We start from the raw sequence: 22,190 nt of genomic DNA, 5'->3' as shown, positions 1-22,190 counted from the left end.
GATAGGACAATGTAAACAACAGTTCTGAGATAATTGTGTCCAACAGCAGTGTGGCAAGTTGGTTTTTTTTTTTTTTTTCCTCTTCATCCACCAGCAAAGATGGAAGCTTGTTTTAGTCCATTGTCTTGGTCCATGGCAGGGACCAGTGCATAAATCTGTTATTTGATCTGGGAAGAACTATAAGGCTCTAGAGTCAGGCTGAAGAACTGCAGCAACGCTAGCGTTTCAAAGAGCCTAGGAAGAGCCACGCATTCTGGCTGACCTGCACGCTGCCTGGCCTCACAGGCTGCCGCTTTGCCTCAGTTAACATGACAGACCAAACTTTCCCTTGCTCAGAGTGGACAAGACATGATTTGTTCCCCTTTGGCTGTGTCAGTTCTGCAAACTAGATACCAGAGGCTGCAAGCTCAGGAGAGCCTGACTTTCTGGAACACCATTTGTTTGGACAGGCCAAGCCAGTAAGGCTTTTCATCTCTTTAAAGCTCCCAGGGCAGAGAGCATATTTGAGGAATTCCTTTTTTCAAAGTTTTTTTTTTTTTTTTTTTTTTTTGCCCCTTCCAACATTTTGTTTAAGAGAAAATGAGATGTCTATCTTCTGTTTCCTTATTTTTTTTCAGGAAAGCAAAGGGTTGTTGACTTCCTCCCTCTCCCCTCCCTTCCTTCCTTCTTCCCGAAGGTACTCATCTGAGAAAAAGAGAACGAAGTATTGTTCCTGTTCTCTTTCTTAAGTCATTTGAACACTGTCCCTGCGAGTTCTTTAAGTTCCCTGCAATCTGTACACAAGACAAGGAGGGAGAGAGAGAGGGAGAGAGACAGAGAGGCAAGGGATCAGGTAAAGCACGGGGGCTGCTGCAGCCATTGAGACTCAGGAGCTGGTAAGTTACCCATGCAATCCTTTCTACTTCCATTTCAATGTCCCTGGGATGGATATTGCTGTGGGCATCTTCAACAGAAAATGCTTTACTGGGTGTAATCCTTAATCAAAGTGTACGACTGAAGGATGGCCCAGAATTTAAGCTTATATATTTTTTTAAGAGAATACTGATGTTTTGCAGAGCTGAGGCTGGCAGAACTGGGCATAGAATTGCATTGGGCTAAGGAGGACATTGTGTTAAGTCTGAATTTTGGCACAGATAAGATGGCCGGGTAAACCAGGAGCCACTGGAGTATGTGATGTGTCTCACTGGAGAATTCACTCTTCCTCAGTGCTGTGTCCTGAGAACCTTATCAGGGTGTCTGCTAAGAATTGAGGTTTGCTGTGGGGATTTTGTTACCCATAGTCTAGATTGAGATGCCTTCTCTTGTTCCTTTCTTTTCATTCAGCATCCCCCCCCCCAAAGAGAACTGTTAATTTATGATTGTTATTCTGCATCACTGAGGTAGGAGGAAAAAAAGAAGGGAATGTCACTTCGAATTGTACTTCATGGCGGGGGGGGGCTTATGTGTTCAGGTTCCACATGTGGGTTGAATGTAAATTTATTATCCACTGTCAGTGGAAGATGTCATTTGCCACACAAAAGAAGGCAAAGATTTTTGGGGCATGTAGCTTTAGTTTTGGAAAACAACATGCCACTAAGAGGAAGATTGAGATTGATCGCTTGTGTAGTAGGAGTGAAAAACCAAGGTAAATGTTGAAAAATATTTACCCTGCGCCTAGTTTTCGAAGCACCAAATAGAATACAGCAAACTAGTCAAGATTACACACACAACTAGTTTTTAAAAGTCTAACCTACTTCAATTAAATTCGGCAGAAAGTATAATGTTATGAAGAACTCATCATGGCAAGCCACAAGGAAGCCAAGATCACATTGTCAAAAACAGGCCAGCAAGGTCACTCTGAAAGACTGTGTATATTTACTAATATTAATCATTCAACTCAGAGAGGTGTTGAATGGGTGAAAGACAAAGGACAGGCAGAGGTTTTTTCATATATTCATTTCTATGAAATTTACTGATTGAAGTCATCTGGGATGTGAAGAGTGTGATAAAAATAGCTGTTCTCTCATTTATAAATTAACTTGGCCAGACTATGCATTAACCACAATCAAGTAATTAATCTTTATTCGAAACTGAGCCATCATCTTAATAAGAATAAGAAAATATGATAGAACTGGACTATTATGTGGGTTTTGTTCCATTAGTCAGACTTCTTTTTTCTTCTCCTTTTTTTCAAGAGGCTTTCCTTAGGAGCACTATAAAATGAGCAACGGAAAAGAGATGTGATTAGCGTTTGCCTGCTGAGGAGGCAAAATCATGCTAATAACAGTTGAAAGTGTTCTCCAGCTCCCCTACCACTTACCCAGCCACCCCATTTCATAGATCTTCAGGTCAAAAGGGAGCCGGGATGGATCAGCTTGGGCATTTTTTTTAAATTTTGCATCTTTTATCAGCAAATGTGACCCCAGTAGAAAACTTAGGGCTGCGAGTTTTCTTGCTTCTTTCAGTTTCATTTTTCCTTGATAATGTATTTGATTTTATGCCCAATTAGAACAACATCAGAGAACACTCTCTCATTTGGGTTATTGAATAAAAGCGTCAGATGCAACACAGTATGAAAAAAAGGACAGCAGAGTCACACTGACCAAAGACAAGTAAGGCAAAAGGTGGGTATGCCAATGGCGCAGAAAACAGCCTCGAGCGTGTGTCTCCACTATGGCCCAAGATTAAGGAGCTCAGGATAGATTCTTTTCTTTAAAAGAAAAAAATATGTATTCAGTATTTCCATTTGAGTCGTTAAGTCATTGCCATGAGAATATTTGTTGGATACTGGGGGGGAAAAATCAGCTCCCTAAAGAAAAAAGCCATTGACTCGTTTAGGCTAGTTGCTACCAATCTGTCTTCACTCAACTCCAAGGAGTGAGTTGGCATTTGTGGAAACTTCCAGTGTGTGATTCTTCTTTGGGGTCATCAGAGTCTCTTCTGTGATAACATTAGGGGAACTCCAGCTTGGAATGAGCCATAATTTGACACACAGAGGTTGCGTTAATTAATTTGTGCCCAAACTGTACATATAACTAAATTATAAATTTGTCATATAAATGTTAAATTATGTTAGGATGTGTCCTGTAGGTCTGTGTGCTGGGATATGAATCAAATGAGAGCAAGCAGAACATCAAAAGCACAGGCTTTGTTGTTATACAAATCTGGGTTTGAGTTCCAGCTTTGTTGCTTACTGTGTGACACTTAGTTCGGCCAGGTAATTAACCTCTCTAAGCCTCAGTTTCCCCTAATGTAAAACTGCATCTACGTTATAATAGAGTTGTTGTGAGGATTAAATAAGATTATTTATGTAACACGATTAACACAAAGCATGGCAAGTAATAGGAGTCAACAAATGTCCGTTGTAATTTTTTTAAGTTTTATGTTAATACTTAAGGGTACTGTCTCTTTGGAATGTAGAGAGTAGACTATATCCCCATAATTTGTGCCATTATCCTTGATCAATACTATCCCAAGGGTCTGTCAGAACAAAAATCATGCCTCATAGCTTTGGAGTTGGGCACACATTGAGTGAAGCTCAATTCTTTTAAAACAAAGGAAAGCAGAGCTTAATATTTTGATGTTCATCTTCACTAATGGCAGAAACGCCAGATTTAGCCTCATTAAAATGCCAGCTGTGTTCAATAGAGGGGAGAGCAGGGAAGAGTTTGTCTTGGGATAAAAGTCTTGAACTTAGATGAATGTTTGAAGAGACTATATGATATTGTAGATGTTTCATTCTCCCTTTCACCCACTTCCCCAAGTTCTCGAGCTCTGTGCTCTTGGTGACCTTTTCCCTGGCAGTGGAGGGCTGGAGACTTTTTTTTTGGAGACCATTGTGGCAGTGACTCAGCCAAAGAGAAAAGGACTTGAAGTGACATGTTCTCCCCACAGTGAAGGCTAACAGATCCCTCTCCTCAAATATTTTAGCGGCAAGCCACTTACTTTATCACCAATGAGTAGAATACCGGTATCACCACTTTGTGTGTGTGTGTGTGTGTGTGTGTGTGTGATCCAACTGCTATTTTTCTCTCACTCAAACCTTTAAAACCTACATCCTGGTTAGTCTGTTAAGTAGTAATGATACTTTAACTTAGGTCTTAGTTAAACTTCCCTCTCCATCTTCCAAAAGCAAAACACACAACCACAGCAACAACCAAAATCTACCACCAATAACCCAAACCTTTGAGGTTCTTTTGTTAGAATAAGAGACTCTGATACAATAGAGACTTGTTTGGACAACTTAACCCTCAGAGAACAAATTGAAGCTGGGTTTTTCTACCCTAATGCGCAAAATGTGTCTTCTAAGGTGGCTTAGAGCAGAACAAAGACCAGTTTGGGAGTCAGAACACTTCTGCTTTGTTTTGTCCAACCTCTGCTGCCCCCTATACGTGTGACCTGATAGGTTTCTTCACTTGCTTGGACCTCAGTTTTCTCTGTAAAATGATGAGGTTGGACCAAATCAGTGACTCTCAAAGTGGTCTGTGTGTGTGATTGTGTTCAGAATTCACCTGGGGCTTGTTTACACTCTTCTCCCCCGCCCACTGCACTAGATGATCTATGAGATTATTATGCTGACATCCTGTGATTCTCTAAAACAGATGGTCACTGTCTTGCTCTGTCTTCTTCAGGATTGCATTGACATTAAACTAAAGAGCCATACTTTTAAGAATAATTCCTATTCGGCATTTGATGTTCTCTCCAGAAATTAGTTTGGATGTATCAATTGTTATTCTAGAAGCTGTTAGCATTATGGAGTAAGGAATATGCAACCAATCGGATGAGATTGATGAATGTTCTCTAACAACATATGTATCATAAAAGAGTACTTACTTAGAATTATAAATATTATAATTCTGTATGAATAGCACTCTTCGATTTATGCATTTATATATTATTTGCATCTTACATTAAGATACAAATGCATTCTTTCTTTAATCAAGGAAAACACAGATACTATTTTTTTCTATCCACTTAAAAAATATTTGTAGATTCAATCTCATAAGTTTTTTGGTTTTGTTTTTACCTTTTTACAGTGTGTGTTGTGCTGAGCCTATTTTAGAAGTTAGATCCTTGTCCCTAAGTTAATACTGACATGGAAAGGCAAAAGATTGATAATGGTGTTTGAAAAACTGGCACCCACAAGTCCTGTTAAATCTGCTTTAATCATAAGAAAAATCCCTAGCTTAGAGAAAAATTTCTGATTTCTCCAATTTCATTTCTACCCAAATCTCTTGAATTTTTTTCTCACATGTTTATCTGGCTAATAAGTAGAGCAGCAGTGGACACAGGTCTCCACCTGACAGAAGCAGAGAGGCAGCAAATATTTTGATGTGCACTCTCAGAAACAGCTAGCCTAATGATAGCTGTTCTTTTTTTTTTTTTTTTTTTTTTTTTGCGGTACACGGGCCTTTCACTGCTGTGGCCTCTCCCATTGTGGAGCACAGGCTCCGGACACACAGGCTCAGCGGCCATGGCTCACGGGCCCAGCCGCTCCGCGGCATGTGGGATCTTCCCGGACCGGGGCAAGAACCCGTGTCCCCTGCATCGGCAGGTGGACTCCCAACCACTGCGCCACCAGGGAAGCCCATGGCTGTTCTTTTTAACCATTCAAATATCAAATACATTTAGATAAAACAATGACATATAGATAAAAGAATAATAAAATGTCTTCATCAGAAGTTATGTATAATACATAAATTCACTAGACGGTAAGCACCATGGGAACAGGGCCTTTGTTCGTTCACTGCTATAGCCTGGGGCCTAGAATAGTGCATGGCATAAAGTAGACGCACAATAAATATTTGTGGAATAGATGACAATAAATAAGTGGGCTGTAGAGTGAAATACACTATCTTAATATAATGCTAAATACAGCAGTTAGTAAGTTGAAAATTAGTCAGAGTTTCTGGGGTTCTGGACAATGCCAAACTGCCAGCTTGACATGTTTATTCCCACCTGAATTGACTGGAATTATAGCTTGTTCCACCATTACATGCATGGGGCTGTTACATGTATATTAATGTGTCATCTTGGCAAGGAACCCACCCACTTGCTCATGGGAGATAAACATTTATCAGATATACAGAAAAGACTTTGGTTGCATTTTATTTTCCATTTGTTTTCTGGGCAGATGATGGGTTAGCACATTGTTTTTGGCGAGAGAGAGAGACAGAGAGAGAGTGGTCATTTGTTTCTCCTTGACTAAAAGAGTTGTGAGCCAGGATTTAGCCTTGTAGGAAATGCTCAGTGATTTCAGGTTTTTTTATAGACAGGGCTGTAAATCCAAGTTAAAGGGATGCCACTGAGTTTACACAAACACGAAGGAGTGAATTCAGGGAGGGAAATGTGATATCCTTGTGGCACACAATACCTTTTCCTTTATATAATTAGGCACTGGAGACAGCCAAAATGAACAAATCCTGGATTGAGGCAGTTTTGCACTTATTTGGCAAATTTAAAGTGATAAATATAAGTATGAATATAACAACACTGGGGTCTTAGGTTTCCATTATCCATAGTAGGAACGGAAAAACCTCTCTTTGTTCACATTGATAAAGCCTGTCTCTTTAGTGCCGAATACCAGGGCCACACAAAGGAATTCTGACTCCTTCTCCTATTTTCCTGTGATCTGCTACGGCCCCGCTTTGACCTCATTCTGTGACAGCCACTGGTATTAATGGGAGAATGAGATAACCACCACTCGCAACATTTATGGAGGAGTCATGACGAAGTTTGGGGACTGCCAAGAACTTTACATACATCATTTCACTTAACCCTCCCATTCTAAGAAGTAGGTGCTTTATTCTCCCCATTTCAGAGATGAGGAAAGGCAACTACTACCTTGTTTAACAGATAGGCTAGAAAAAGTTAAGTGATTTACTCAAGGTCACTGAACTGATGTTCCTTGTTTTCAGGTTTCTCATTAAGGAGGAAGCAGCTAATAATTATTTTTTTAAAATTAAGTATCCCTTAAGGCAGTGTTCCTCAAGTGTAGTCCAAGAACCAACAGCATGGCATCACCTGGGAGTCTGTTAGAAAAGGGGAATCTCAGACTGCACCCCAGACCCCCTGAATCAGAATCAGCATATTAACATGATCTCCATATGTACTCCATATGGAGCACATTCAAGTTTGAGCAACACTGCCTTAGGGTTTTGATCTGTTGTATACACAGATTGATTTCAGAATGTAGGTCCCTGTTCTACAGAGCCCTTCTGTAAACTTTGAACTTGTCCAAGACAACATAACTCCCTCTTGGATAATGGTGTTACTGGACAAGCCTCAAGTCTATTCAGCTCTGAGCAACATTAGACATGATTTTTGTGGTCTCACCTAGCAAGTTAACGCCATACCAAGGTACCCTAATAATCTCAGAGAGTAAAGGTCTGGGGGTTGTTTTTCAAGTGTCTTCTGAGAACCAAACATCAGAATCACCTGGGGCCGATTACTAGGCCTTTCCCAGCTCTAATGAATCTAGGGAGGGGCCTAAGGCTCTGACTGTCCCACAGGCTACTGGCTCAAGGTAAGGAAGACCCAGCAGGGGCAGTGACAAGTTTTGGGAACATCATTACAAAAAGGTGTCCAGCTTTTTCAGCAGTTTGAAAAAATATTTAAAAGCAACAGTATGAGATAGAGTATCTCAGAGCCCTTCTGGGAAGAAGAGGTACGCTGCCAACTTCTCCCTTTGAATGCTGGAGAATGGGGACAAGAAACCCTGCTACCTGCCTCTGGGAGAAGGTTGGGGGGCGGGTCCCCAGCATCACCGCCAAGGAGCGATGCCAGCACACACCCCTCACTCTTCCCAGTTCGAAAGAATCCTTAGAGCTTCCTTTGCACTGGGGACTCACCGTTCTCACTTAGAACAGAAATCAAGAGGGGCTATTGTTGGAGGGGTGGGGGAAAGGAAGCAGGGCCGGAAGAGAGTGAGGGAGAGGACCGGAATAACCTCTGGTTTGCTTCAGCCTGGACACAACGCCTTTGCCTGGATGGAGACGGTGGCTGCTCCCCCTTAATGGAGGCCCTCTGGCCTTCCTCACGGGAAGTGCAGGGAGAGAAAGAACTCTGCGTTTTCAACGTTGTTTTATGGAACACCCACTACAAAAGCCACTGCTTGTCTCTTACTATTTTTCTAATTCAGGCAGTTTTCTTCCCCACAGCAAAGTGGAGCTCCCTCCCCTCCCCTCCACCCCTGATAGCTTTTTCAGTTAAAAAAAATGTATGAAAGGGGATCTTTAAGCATTATCCTGAAAAATGTATACATTGAAGACTTTTAAGGTGCGAAGGAGCACCGTACTTAATCCACCAAGGTGGGGTTCCTGAACTACTAGAACTTGAAATCTTAGGGTGAAGAACATGCAAAAAGTTCTACAAGGTTACTCCTAGGTATATCCAGAATCCTGCCTCCTACCGGATTTTTTAAGAGTTGGGGGGAATTCCCTGGTGGTCCAGTGGTTAGGACTTTGCGCTCTCATGCAGCACAGCACACACACACACCCCCCAAAAAAAGAGAGAGAGAGAGTTGGGCAAGCACCATCTTTCTTAACACTCAGGAGATATTCAGTATGTAATGCAACAAGCAAGTCGGCGTCTCCTCCAACATCATCCAGAGCTCTCCTGCATCCCAGTCACATCAGCACAATCCCCTGTCTCTGGATCCCCAGGGATGGAGAGTTCTTATCTCCTAGCTGTAGCCTGAGTGGTGAGTCTTAAAGAGGATGTTGGAGAAGGAGTGGAGAGCCTAGTGTTTGGAAAAGAAGGTGCAGCTCAATATTAGGTCATTTTGGTTTGTCTTTACAGCCTTTAAGTGCTCAAACATTCCACACTTTACACTGGCTCCTTGGGCTCTTTCTGAGCCTCCTAGGAGAGGGATTCCGGCATCACATATTCGGTACCTGCAGTTAGGAAGGACGTTCTGCTGTGAGCAAATCCTATCCCAGAAGGATTAGGACATAAAGTGCTAAATTTATTTGCTTTTCAACCAATATGGATTTTGGGGGAGGGGGAGTTGGTTTACTTAATAAAGTGTTATCTCTCCTGTACATGGCACATGTGCCTTACACACGTGTGTATAAACACACACACACAGACTATCCAAAATCATTGGCTCTTATGGAAGGAAACTGTGGATTAGCCCCAAACTGTTTATTTGACTCAAGAATGTAGTATCTGATTCTCAGTCCCCTATACTTTCAAACAGATTTACTATCGTAATTATATTTTTCTTAGATGTAATAAAAAAAAGAGCTTGAATTTTGTTAGCTAGTAGCAGTAGGGGAGAAGGTGAGAGAGGACTTAAGTGTTATTGCAAGAAATTCATAAAGGGTTTTCCATTCACTTATTGTGTGTTGTTTTGAAAATGTAAGTAATGCAGAAGAGAAGACTAAACTTGGAGTCAGAGATAGAGGCTTGAGTGTCCTCGCTGACACATGAATAGAAGGCAAGTCAGCGAACCCAAAAGCATATGGAAATTTAGTATATGACAAAAATAGCATTGCATATCAGAGAGGAAAGTTGGATTATATAGTTAATGGTGTTGGCATACCTAGGTAGCTATTTGGGAAAAAACAAACATATCTCTTCTTTATTTCTTAAGTTAAAATTCCAGATAGATCAAAGATTTAAAATGTTAAAAATAAAAGCATAAAAATAATAGGAAAATGGCAGATTTATTTTTTTTGAATCTCAGGGTAGGAAAAGTCTATCTAGTTTTATCTAAAGCCTTAACATTTATTATACATTAAAATTAAAAAGCTTCTATAGGGCCCAAACTCAATAAGCAAGGTCAAAAGGGCAAATAAAAACTGGGGGAAACATTTTAAACATGTATCACAAAGAACTTAATATGACCAGAAAATGGACAAATGACATGAAACACATTTCACATAAAATGAAATATATTTGGTTCTTAAACATGTAAAAAATAAAAGATACTCAATCTACTTCATAAAAATGGATGCAAATTAAAACTAATTAAGAGATACTATTTTTTACCTACTTGATGAAACAAAAGATAAAACATTTATTAACATATTTGTTTCTGGGGATCTGGAGAGTACTGTCATATATCGATGGTAGAATAGTGAATTAGTAAAACTTTACTATACAGAGCAATTTGTGTCTATCAAAATGTAAAAGTGACTCCTCTTGGAAATTATATTACAAATATACTTGTAAGATGTAAAAAGACATACCTACAATGCAAGACAAGAAAAAAAAAGATTAGGTATAGCATAATTGTCCAATAAGGGATTGGCTCAATTAAGTACAGTACATGTATATAATGAAAATGCTTCTGATTTTAAGTTCCATGCTCTGATAATTTTTTAAGGATGATCATTTCACATCCATCTACATTCCTCTTGTCCTTTCCCTGCCCGCATGTCACTAAATGCCACATACAAAACCACAACCAAAGGCTTTGTTCCTTCTCCTTCAGTTGACTCTCAAATCATAGGGTCCCCATTCCCTTGGCAACATGTAAAATATGGGTGTCAACCAGGGTGAGAAAGCAGGCCAGAAAGCCGAGTTTGAGAGGGGAGTGGCAAGGCAGTATAAAGGAACGGTTACAACCCATGTTCTGGGGGCAGCTGCTTGAGATCAAGTCCCCACCCACTTGTTTGCCAGCAGTGTGATCATGAGTAGTTTAATTTCTTCATCTGCATGACAGGTATAAAATAGCACCATTCTCTTAGGGTTTGTTGTGAGGATTAAGAGTGATAATTCATGCAACTGCTTAGCACAGTGCCTGCCTTATAGTAATATTCAACAAATGTTAGCCCTATTAGTTATTTATCTGAACTCTCCCTGTTCATGGGATCTGGAGCTTTCCTGGGGAAGTGGGGAAGAGAGGCATCTAAGTCATCAAGCTGTGTACTCATTAACACCATGAACTGAGAGTCCTGGGGTGATTCAAAGCCTTTTTTTCCCCAATCCAACAGCACAAAGGGAGAGACTGGAGTAATTTCTGCTGCCCCCAAGCTAGTATCACTCAGGGAAACTACTTCCACAATTCTATCCCCTGGAGTCAATTATATCCTGAAAATGTGATAAATGCAGGCTGGAAAATTGCAAGATTGTGACATTATGCAGGGGGTTGAGCCAGTTAAGTTAAGCAGCAAGTTTCAATTTGCATGAAAAATGTTCCTTAAATTATGTTTGGATCAAAATATCATTAAATATTAATATTAGGGCCATTGTATAACTTCCTCCCCATGGTAGTCATCATTTAATAAATATGAGTTGCAGCTTCAAACCAAACCAAACCAGGCCCAAAATCTTCCATCACCATGACGTGCATATGCCCGTGTTTCCCAGCTTCAGTCTCAGTGCAGCCCAGCAAGGGATGTACCTGTGCGCCCCTGTAACTTCAAGTGTCTCAGCCATGGATAGCAGCCCTCCAGCAAAAACAATAAAAAATATTTGACGGCTTTTAAGTGAATTGAATTTTCCCTCTGTGTGTAAGGTGATAGTGAACCCTCTTTGCATACACTCACTGCCTTATATATTATCAGATAACATTCTAGAACTAGATTCCAGAAGGCATAGTTTAGCTTAGTGGGTTGCCCTGCCTACTAATTCTTTCATGTGTGTCTGTTCTCCCTAACTACATTGGAACCATATTTGTCAGAGGCTGTTTTTAACTATTTTTATACTGTCTCAGACAAGAGCCCTCCAAATCCTTGTTGGTCTCACATTAAAGCTCTTATTATCCCCACTTTAGAGATGAGTAAACCGAGACTCAGAGAAGATAGGCGATCCGGCAGAAGTCATAAGTTCTGTGAATCTCCAGGGTCTGTGGGGTTATTGCAAGGAGTCAAGGGGTCTGTATTTGGATGTCAAGTACCTACTGTTTGCACACTGACTAAATAATGTTTTGAAAGTACACGTACCTCTGCTTTCAAATCTTGTTATATAGTGGTAATTAATAAAATATAAATTAATTTCAAATGTTGCTGAATTTAAAATAGCTTTTGGTTATTTTGTAATTTTTCAAACTTTCTGAGGATTTGCAAAATGGGTTTATTTATTTATTTATTTATTTATGAAATCTACAAAGGGAATCATGCTGAAAAACCTGGGAACCACTGTCTGTAGACCAAAGCTGGTGTTCACTGATAAATTACAGGGCGGTATTTTGAATAATCTAGGTCTTCTGGTGGCAGTGAGATTTTCTACTCTTAAACTGCTACCTATACCTATATTTGATAGAAAGCGTCTGGAAGTAGTCATCATTATTGTTTAATTTCTTCCTTCATCTAACAGCTGTCTCCCTAAAGATTCCTTTCTGACCTGTGTGACATTCGGCAATCTGCTTAACCTATTTGCATACTAGTTTCCTTATTGGCAAAATGGGGAAAAGGGTAGAGCCTACCTCATAGGGTGCTGTGATGGTCACGTGAGTTAATGCACGTGATGCCTTAACACATTCTTGTCACATGGGAAAGAGCAAATGTGGTCTTGTGTTAGGCACCACTTGCTGCTGCTTTTTGTCACATAGTTGGAACTTGATAGACATTTGGGGGATAAATTTATGAATAAGTGAAAATGTGGAATAGGAAGAAAGGGCAATTCTAGATATGTAATTCCTCATCTATATTTCCTTAGTCACAGGCAGGCAGTTAGGACAGCGGTTTTTATGCAGATACTGTGTTTGGGAGTATTTGCTTCAATGAGCTCAAGCTAGAGAGATGATGATGTTTCTATATCTTCTGGTCCAGTAGCTGTTACAAATCTATCAACTTTATGCATTAGATTCATCAAAATATGCATTTAATAGATCAGGCAGGAAGAGTTTGGGCTTGGAGCAGATGTCAAGTACAGGCTTTATTCCGCCTTAGAAACTATGAGAGGAAACAAGACCAGTAAACCATCTAGACAGGAGGAGAGAAGCAATGCTTTCTTGCCACAAACCAAAATGCTGAGGATCACAGTTATGAGAGGGTCAAAGGAAGTCAGAATGACCTTTCGTAGCAGGCTCAATGTTTATGTAGCTTAAAATTTCACTTCCAGATCATCCCATGGATAGTTATTTAACTTTATGCCATGAACAAACTTTGAGCCCGATAGAAATTTTTTTTTTCAGTGTTTGCAAAGTGAGGTGTTTAAGGTAGAAAAAAAGAAGCCGTTGCTAGACTTTTAAAAATGGGACGCCCTGAGTGTCACTACTGCCTGACATAATTGTTTCTAACAAAGGTCTCAGGCTGATGGGCCAATGAAGAGATAGTCAGCTTCTCCAAACCGGCTGCTTTTCCCAAGACCAGGCAGTAATAATCCTAGCAGCTACTCATCGTTGGCTGTATCACGTGGGCAAGGCTATGTGCTGGTGCTGTGGGCACTACATGAATAAAACCCAGTTTGAGCTTTCCAGAAGTTTCCAGTAAATTAATGGTTATACTGAATGGCGGTGAATATGCTTCCCTGTCACCTCCATCCATTGACACTGTTTCTACTCACTGGGGCCACACAGAACAAATCCAGTCCTTCCAAGTATCAGCCCTTTGAAGTATTCAAGTAGAAGCTGTCAAGTCCCCAGACCTCCAACACACCTCCTTCTTAACACTCCAGGTTCCGTCAGCCATCTCAGTAAGGTGTGGTTTTGCGTCTCCTCACCAGCAGGTTGCACTCCTCTGTGTGCTCTCCAATGTGTCCCTGTCCGTAAGGTTTGACCCAGAATGCCCCCCCACCCATCCCAGTGGTTTGGCCAGTGCACAGTAGAGAGAGGGGCTCTCTGAGGCCCATTTTCAGAGCTGCAGCAATTGCTGAGATTTTCCCTCAAAAGGTCCAGATGAAAAGGCCTGCAGTAACAAACTAGGAACTTGCAATGAGCATTATTGATTTGTCTTGTTATTTTTCTAGATCTCTAGCCCTAATCTTGTTTCAGGTCTTCCTCCTTCCTCTTTACAACCACGAGAATCTCTTCTTACTAGTATTGTTAGGAAGCCAAAAATACTAGTATAGTTATATTTATTGAGTACTTTTTTTCATCAAGTGTTTTGTATATCTTATTTTATGAAATCTCATAATTAACCCCGTGAGGTGGTTTTCTTTTTTTCTTTGTTTCAAGATGAGGAACCTGAGGCTCGGAGATTAAGTAACTGGTCACAGTTGGTAGGTGAAAGACCTACAATTCAAACCCTGGGCTGCCTAACTTCTCAGTTTATGCTCCTTCTACCTCACTCAGCCTCTCTGTGATATAGCACATTGGAACATTCCTAGTGCTTTATCTGACCATACTAGGTGCTCAATAAATGTTAGTTTCCCTTTCTCTTATCAGCCTTTCTCGTCCTCCAACTAATGCAACCTAAAAATGAGGAAGAAGGTTGTGAGCTGCCAAAAGTATGTGCCAGACTCCTGAGGTGGCGTGCAACATCAGTTCCAACATGATGTGCCTTTAGCCCTCTAAGCTCCTTCCAAGGAGCTGTGGGCCAGCTCTAAAGGGCCCCTGTTAATCTACTAGGCAACTAGCTTACTATTGAGGGATGTCTAGCTGTTCTTTCTAACCAATCCACACTACTTATAACTTCCTCCTCTTCAAATAATTCTATTCATTCCCGAAACTTCAAGTAAATTCAGAGTATCTTCAGAGCCACCAGCACCTCAAACCTAGTCCTGCCTCCTTTGGAACTTCGGATCTGTAAATCAGGGCAAGATGTAGGCAGCAAGTGCCATCTCAGGGTGAGCTTCTCTTTGGCTCCTACTCTCACTGGGGTCCTTTATGCCCCTTTGAGAGCTCTCTAATGTAGCACCGTCAACAGCTATCATACTCAAGTTCAGTAGTTCTCAACTGGGGACAGTAGAGTCCACCCCGGAGGCATTTGGAAACAGGGAGATTATCACAATGACCAGGGGGCACTATTGGCATCTAGTGGTTGTGGGTGGGCAGGGATGGTAAAGTTCTGCCATGAACCCACACAAAATAGCAATAGTGTCCTCTCCCCTTGAGAAAGTCAGGACCATGACTTTTCTCACCATTGTCCATCCATGCCCAGCACAGCACCTATCCTTCCACAGATGCTTAGTACAAATCTCTGAATGAATGTTCTCCTTTGTCACCTTTCCTATTTTTCTGCATGTCTCGTCTCTCACTGGAGGTTCTGAAATAGAGCTGTCTTGCTTGCCTCAAATTTCTGGGAGTGACTGCAAAAGTGGAGGACTTATTAAACTCTGTCTCCTAGATATTCCCTTCCTCTTTCCTTCTCTTATGCTCGAAATTTTCAACAGTTTAGAGAACGACAGCCCTAATGAATGCCTTCTAAATTGATCAATAAACATTTACCCTTTGAATAGGTCTCAAAGACACGGCTTTCTAGAGTAAATTTAGGTAGGAAAATTTCCCCTGCAACGTGGAGCTAAACACCCTAAAAAAGTATTAGGTTGATGGCCTAATTCAATGAGTTGTTAATGATTAAGTCTAAGTGATTTGGCTAAAGCAGCAGCAGTGGCCAATTGGCTTCCCCTCTCAGAACCATGAAGCTACAGCCTGGATTGGGTAGAGGAACGGAGAGGCCTCTTAAGAAGCCAGTGAGGAAAAATCTAAAAGTTTGAGGTCTGACCATCTTCATCATTCTTACTGAAATGTCATAAAATCAGGTACTAAGTAGATCAAGGACTCCACCTCCCTCCAGGACAGAGAGCCTGTTAAAGGAGAGTCAGAACCAGAACCCATGAAAGGTCTGTGCTCCCAGCTCCGTGATAGAGGCATGTTGCTGTCGGGTGGACCGTTCTCTGTGGTTGGAAATTTTCAGAGTTCACTGGTTTTACTCTCTGGCTGATTTCCTTGATAAGACACTTAGCTCCTTTCTCTTTTAAAATTTCAGAGAGGATGTTCTCTTCCCATCATGAGAATTCCCAACTCTGCTCCACTCAAGGGCGCTCTCATTTTCTTAAAGTGTATGAAGGAATACTTTAAAAAGTCTTAAAACGAAGATTTTCATTCTTCTCAAATTGAAAACAACCATCTGAAGAGCAGCATAGCTCAGGGCTGATAAGGAAGGGCTGGGAAGGATCACAAAGCAGAGAAATTTAGTAAGGGAGGAAAGAACTAGCATTTATTTAGCACTTGCTATGTGCCATGCAGGTACATAGCAATAGTAACAACTATTAGGTATCTCGTTTTAATCTTTCCCCAGATCCATGAAGTAGTGTATTAGTCAGGATAGACTAGGTAATGTTTCAGTGACAAGCGCAGTCTAAATCCCCATGGCTTAAAAAAATAAAGAAAAATGAAAGAAAACAAGGATTTATATCTCCCTTCCATTACATATCCATTTTGTAAATCAACAGGGGCTTTGACCCAGGTCACCTTAGCTTTAGGACGTAGGCTGACAGGACAGCTATACTGGAAATGTTTCAGGTTGCTAGGGTAGAGGGAAAGAAAATTATGGGAACCATGGACTGACTCTCAAAGATTCCACGAGGAAATGACACGTCACTTGTGCTCGCATTTTGTTGGCCAAAGCAAGTCACATGGCCATGCCTACAAGTAAAGGGAATAGGGAAGTGCAATCTGACTATGTGCTCAGAAGAGGAGCTAGAAATATTTGATAAAGTGTTATTATCCTGTTATTACAGTTAAGAAAAGGGAGGCTTAGGAAAGTTAGTAGGTCGGGGAGCTGGGATTCGGACTCTGTGTCCTGAGCTCTTTGCTCTTCTATAACAAGTGCATTCTACAGGCACGTTACATGCATGGCGCTATACCTTATCTCCACATGCTGTGATGAGCTTAAGTATCCTTGGGGCTTGAGGGTATGTGCACCTCTGTGGAAAAGTTAAAGCCAAATCCAAGTAATCGTGGTTTAGCTTTTATTTCACATATTTCCATTCTCTTTAAAGGTCTTCAACACATTCAGTGTGAAATCAGTTTGTAATAGAAATTTCATCCTTGAACACATGCCAGATTTTTCTTTTTAATCATAGTCTGAGGTATGATAGGTTTCCTTGCTTATTTCTTTTATTTGTTGAATAATGAGAAAAAGGCCACTCTGCCCTCAGTTTGGTAAGGCTGCTGCCTGGTGGATGTTCAAGATCCAGAGGAAAGGATGCCCCAGCTTCCCTCCATTACCTTCAAGACAGTCCCCAGAAAAAGCATTCCTTGCTCAAAGACACAATAAAATAGCAAGACTGATTCTACCAGCCCTTAGAAAATCAATCCTGATATTTCACCTCCATGGAGCTCAGAGGAAGTGCCGTGTTATATCAGTTCTTCTTAGACTTTTCTAATCCAAGTACTGCTAATGGGAGAGAAAAATCTAGAAAAGAAATCCTAAGTAATCTGCTTAGGTAGAATTGCAGCCTTTAACGTGTCCTAGTTTTTGCGTTCTGCTCCATAACATATCCGTATTTGTTTGCATTTAAAATGTTTTAAATTACTCACCACTAAAACTGATAAGCCAGGAAGATATTATACAACTTATTCTTTGGTTTTCTCCACCCTTTGGAACTTGACTTCAAGCCTTCATAATCTATTAACGACAATATGCTTATCTCCTGAAAGTAGGTCCCAGAGAAACAGGGATAAGGGTAACTGTCAGGTTGGGGATATGGTGGGTTCCTCCTGGCAGCTAGAGTATCCCAGACCCAACAGAGAATAAAGACGAGGAAGAGGAGGAGGGTAGGGGTTGGGGACAAAGAAGAAGAGGAACATGGAATTGTATCTGGAAACATGGAGGAGCTAGTACAGCCAAGAAAGAACTCCAAACAGGGCCTTAAAAAAACACACAGAAAGAACTCAAAACTAATTTACTGAGCATGACAGTTGGTAAATAACTACAATTTTTTTTAGTTATATTTTCCTTATCTATTAAAAAAGACAAAGTACTTTGTCCAAAGCATAACTAGTTGTGGCCCTAGGCAAATTAACCTTGCTGGGTTCTCAGTCATAAAGCATGAACTCGAATGCTGCTCAGCTTAAAAGTTTGCAAAACTCTTTGAAGGCAGAGAGTGCAATTTAAGTATTACATATTATTAAATAAAATGCCTATTTAGGAAAGGAGCTCTCTATTAGCGTTACCTTAACTAGTAGTCAACACCCAGGAGAGCTCCTTAGTCAAAATTTTTATGACAGAAGGGATCCAGGTGTCCATCACTTAAAATGGAAAATCAAAGAACAAAGAAACAAGCCCAGGCAGTAGTGAATGGAATGCACCATTAAGGCATTGGCTTGGTTCAGAGATAGATTCCTGAGCTAAAGAAGGCCTCATTTACTGGAATGGAAAAATATAGGGCCAGGAAATTGCTCAGAGGTCTCCTGTCTTTTCCTGTGCACATGGAGATGCACTATGTGTTGGCTACTGTTTTGGATCAGAATCTCAGTTTTAGAAATAGCCTGAGTTGTGTCCTTGGAAAGGGAGATGGTTGTGTGGTATATTTGTGTGTGGTGGGGATGGAGGAGGGGGAGGTGGGGAGGATGTTGGGGGGAGCCATTTAGACGCTCTCTGGAACCATATTGCTTCCTTGGCCTCACAGACAGTTACCAGAACTGAGCTAGGACATTGGGCAGCTGACCTGGGCTTAGAGAGCCTCCAAGTCTCCTGAACTAGCTCTGAGGTAGAGCCAAGCTGGCCCTGCTGACAACACAGGCCAGTTTTGCCTGGTCACGCTGGATGGCTGGTTGCAAGCCTGCCTGTTTTTCAGCAGACATTTATCTGGCAACAACCTCTTGAGAGACAGTGTTTTAGGCACTTTAGAGAGATCTGATAGACAGATCTCTCTAAATGTAGAGATCTGAGAGGTATTTTGAAGGTAGAACTTGCTTTTAGATTGGCCATGAGTTAGGGGATATAACAGGAAACAGAAGACAAACATCCCTGTCCTCATGGAGCCTGCATTCTAGTAGAGGGAAGTGGACAATGAATAAAATAAATAAGTTATATAATATGTTAGACGATATGGAGAAAAATAAAACAAGGGGGCTTCCCTGGTGGTGCAGTGGTTAAGAATCTGCCTGGCAATGCAGGGGACACGGGTTCGAGCCCTGGACCAGGAAGATCCCACATGCCACGGAGCAACTAAGCCGTTGTGCCACAACTACTGAGCCTGTGCTCTAGAGCCCGTGCTCCACAAGAGAAGCCACTGCAATGAGAAGCCCACGCACCGCAACTAAGAGTAGCCCCTACTCTCCGCAACTAGAGAAAGCCTGCGTGCAGCAACGAAGACCCAACACAGCCAAAAAATAAATAAATTTTAAAAAAATAAATGAATAAAACAAGGAAGGAGAAAGAATAGGAGTGCGGGGGTGGGGAGCAGGGCAGGGTTAGGGTGGCCTCGTTGAAAAGGTGATATTGAACAAAAACTTAAAGGAGGCAAAGAGAGAATCATGTAGGTATCCAGAGGAAGGGCTGTCCAGGCAGAAAGGGCAGCAGGTGCAAAGGCCCTGAGGTGGGAGAAAGCCTGGTATGTGTGAGAAAAACCAGAGGTCATTGGGATTGGAGTGGAGTAAGCCAGGGAGAGTGTGGTAGGGTATGAGGTCAGTGGGGTAACGACATCATGGAGATACTTGCAGACCACAGGCTGGGCTCCGGCTGTACTCTAAAATAGAAGATTGTTGGAGAGTTTTAGGCAGGAGAGTAAGAAGATCTAACTTATACTTTAATATAATCAGTTTGACAATTGTGTTGAGTAGGCTACAGGAGCCAAATGTGGAAGTAAGGAGAAGAGTTAAGAGGCTATTAGAAAACAATTTTCCATTATTTCAGAGTAAAGGTCAAAGTTCCTAGAAGAAACTTATGGCTTGGACCACGGTAGAGGCAGTGGAAGTGGTGAGAAGTGGCTGGATTATGGATAGACACTGAAAATAGAGCCCATAGAATTTGCTAATCCATAACTGGGGTACTCAGGTAGTCTGTCCAGGAAGAAGTTAACGAGCTGTGAAGGAATGGTGATGAGGGGTGTTCCTCTCCACTCAAGAGTAGTAAAGAAAGAAGAGCCAAGATTTTTTTTTTAAATTTATTTATGTTTGGCTGCGTTGGGTCTTTGTTGCTGTGCCTGGGCTTTCTCTAGTTGAGGCGAGCAGGGGCTACCTTTCATTGTGGCGCACAGGCTTCTCATTGCAGTGGCTTCTCTTGTTGTGGAGCACGGGCTCTAGATGCACAGGCTTCAGTAGTTGCAGCACACGGGCTTCAGTAGTTGTGGCTCACGGGCTCTTGAGCGCAGGCTCAGTAGTTATGGTGCATGGGCTTAGTTGCTCCACGGCATGTGGGATCTTCCTGGACCAGGGCTCGAACCCATGTCCCCTGCATTGGCAGGCGGCTTCTCAACCACTAAGCCACCAGGGAAGCCCAAGACAGGATTCTTGTCGGTACAACCACCTCGCCTTTCTTCCTTTGTCCTTCCTGTTAATTGAGGGCCTGTTATGTGCCAGGAACTGTGCTGGGATACAATAGTGTTTGTGAACTAATGGGCTCACTGCAATTATGGAGCAAACAGTTTACAAAGGGAGTTAGACATTAAGTGTATAATCACACAAATAAGTGAAAATGACCACTCTGATCTGTGCTGAGTGTTGAAATTAGCATACCTGCCCTGGTCAGGAAGTGCTGAGGAAGGGATGCTGTGAGCTGGATCTGAATAAATATGTATTGATAGACAAAGGTAGATGGAGGGAGGGGAAGAGTTTTCAGGCAATAGGAATGACGTGTGTGGAGATTCTGAAAGGAAGGGCAGCATGGTATGGATGAGGAACTGAGAGAAGGCCAATATGAGTAAAATGCAGAGAGCTTGGGGAACATGGTCAAGATGCAGCCAAAGAAATGGATCAGACCATGCTGGGCTTGAAGGCAATGTTCAGATTTTGAATTTCATCCTGAAATAAATGGGAAGCTACTGGAGGCCTTCAAGGAGGGGAATGACATGGTCGTATGTGCTCTCTGAGAAGCTACTGCACTGCTTCGTGGAGAATGGATTACAAGAGTGGAGTAAGAATGGTGTGGAAGACTAATTATGAGACAAACGCCACAGCTAAGGTGAGATCGTTGTTGCTTGGACCAGGCAGTTGTTTGGGGAGGTCACGATGAGGATAAATGTAGAGATCTGAGAGGTATTTTGAAAGTAGAACTTGCTTTTAGATTGGCCATGAGGGTTGATGGAGGGAGAGTTCAAGAATAATTCCTAGTGCTTTGTTTAAAATACTTGCACAAGTAGATGTATGACTCTCCTACTTGTAGAACTCACCTACTTATATTAGGCAAAGCCATGGGAAGTTAGAAGTTTTATTTTTCTGCAAATATTTAAAAATAAGATTTAGTGTAGGGTGGTTTAGTTAGTTTCTAGCCTTAGTGGTAAGAGACGGGTAGGATAGATGACCTCCCCCAGCCCTCTCCAGCCCCAAGGCCTGGTTGTGTAATGAGTTGATGGAAGCCTGCCTGGATCAAAAACACAATCTCTAAACCAGCATTGTCCAATAGAAACATAATAGAATGTAAGACACAAATGTAATTTTATATTTTCTAGTAGCCATATTAAAAAAGTAAAAAGAAACAGGTGAACTTAATTTGAACAAATCTATTTTATTTAACCCAATAACTCAAAAATGTTATTTTAACATTAACCAATAAAATAACAATTAATGAGATATTTTACCTTCCCTTCGCCGAATTTTTGAAATCCAGCATATATTTTACATGCATAGCATGTCTCAAATCAGATTAGTCATATTTCATGTGCTCATGAGCCACGTATGGCTGATGAGCACTGAATAGGACAGCACAGCTCTGAACTATCAAAGCAGCCACACAGACCTTAAATCCATGCACAAAGCCCTGGAAGTAGAGGTCCTTCTAAAACAACTTTAAAAACAAAATAAGTAATATCTTAAATAGAGCCTCTTAAATTTTAAAATTGAATACTTTGTCGTTAATTAGCTGTGTGAATTTGAGGAAGTCAGTTTACTCCTCTGTGCCTCAGCTTACAACAAGGAAGGGGGGTGGAGCTGGATAATGTGTAACAACCTTTTCAGTCTCAACACTCATTGACACCGGGTTAAGGAAGTCCAAGTAGTTCTTCCTTCTCTTTATCTTCATTATCAGAGCTCCCAAAAGGAGCTTTCTTTTCAACCTTTCAAACACTTCTATGATATCTGAAAGGTGGAAAACTGGCTAGTTTACTAGTAAACTGACACAATTCCAAGAATGTTTTTCATTCCAAGGCAAAAAAATTGGATTTTCTAGTGAAATTTAAATACTGATTGGATATTTAATGATTAAGGAAACTACTGA

General features: G+C 41.3%; 1 protein-coding gene across 2 annotated transcripts in view; it reads left to right on the top strand.

Moving 5' to 3' along the window:
* The first annotated feature begins 357 nt into the window (after window positions 1-357).
* ZNF366 (zinc finger protein 366) overlaps window positions 358-22,190 on the top strand; it is a 63,339-nt gene continuing 41,506 nt past the window's right edge. Inside the window, exon 1 of one of the 2 annotated variants that reach the window (XM_081231954.1) lies at window positions 358-875. The gene's annotated coding sequence lies outside the window, so the exon portion shown is untranslated. Of the gene's footprint in view, window positions 876-6,756; window positions 6,773-22,190 lie in introns of those variants that run through there. The other variant, XM_081231955.1, reaches the window with a different exon arrangement.

Source organism: Mesoplodon bidens (assembly GCF_964165515.1).
Source record: "Mesoplodon bidens genome assembly, chromosome: 4".
NCBI lineage: Eukaryota > Metazoa > Chordata > Mammalia > Artiodactyla > Ziphiidae > Mesoplodon > Mesoplodon bidens.
Note: the sequence above shows the minus strand (reverse complement) of the source record. Positions and strands in the feature narration are given on the sequence as shown.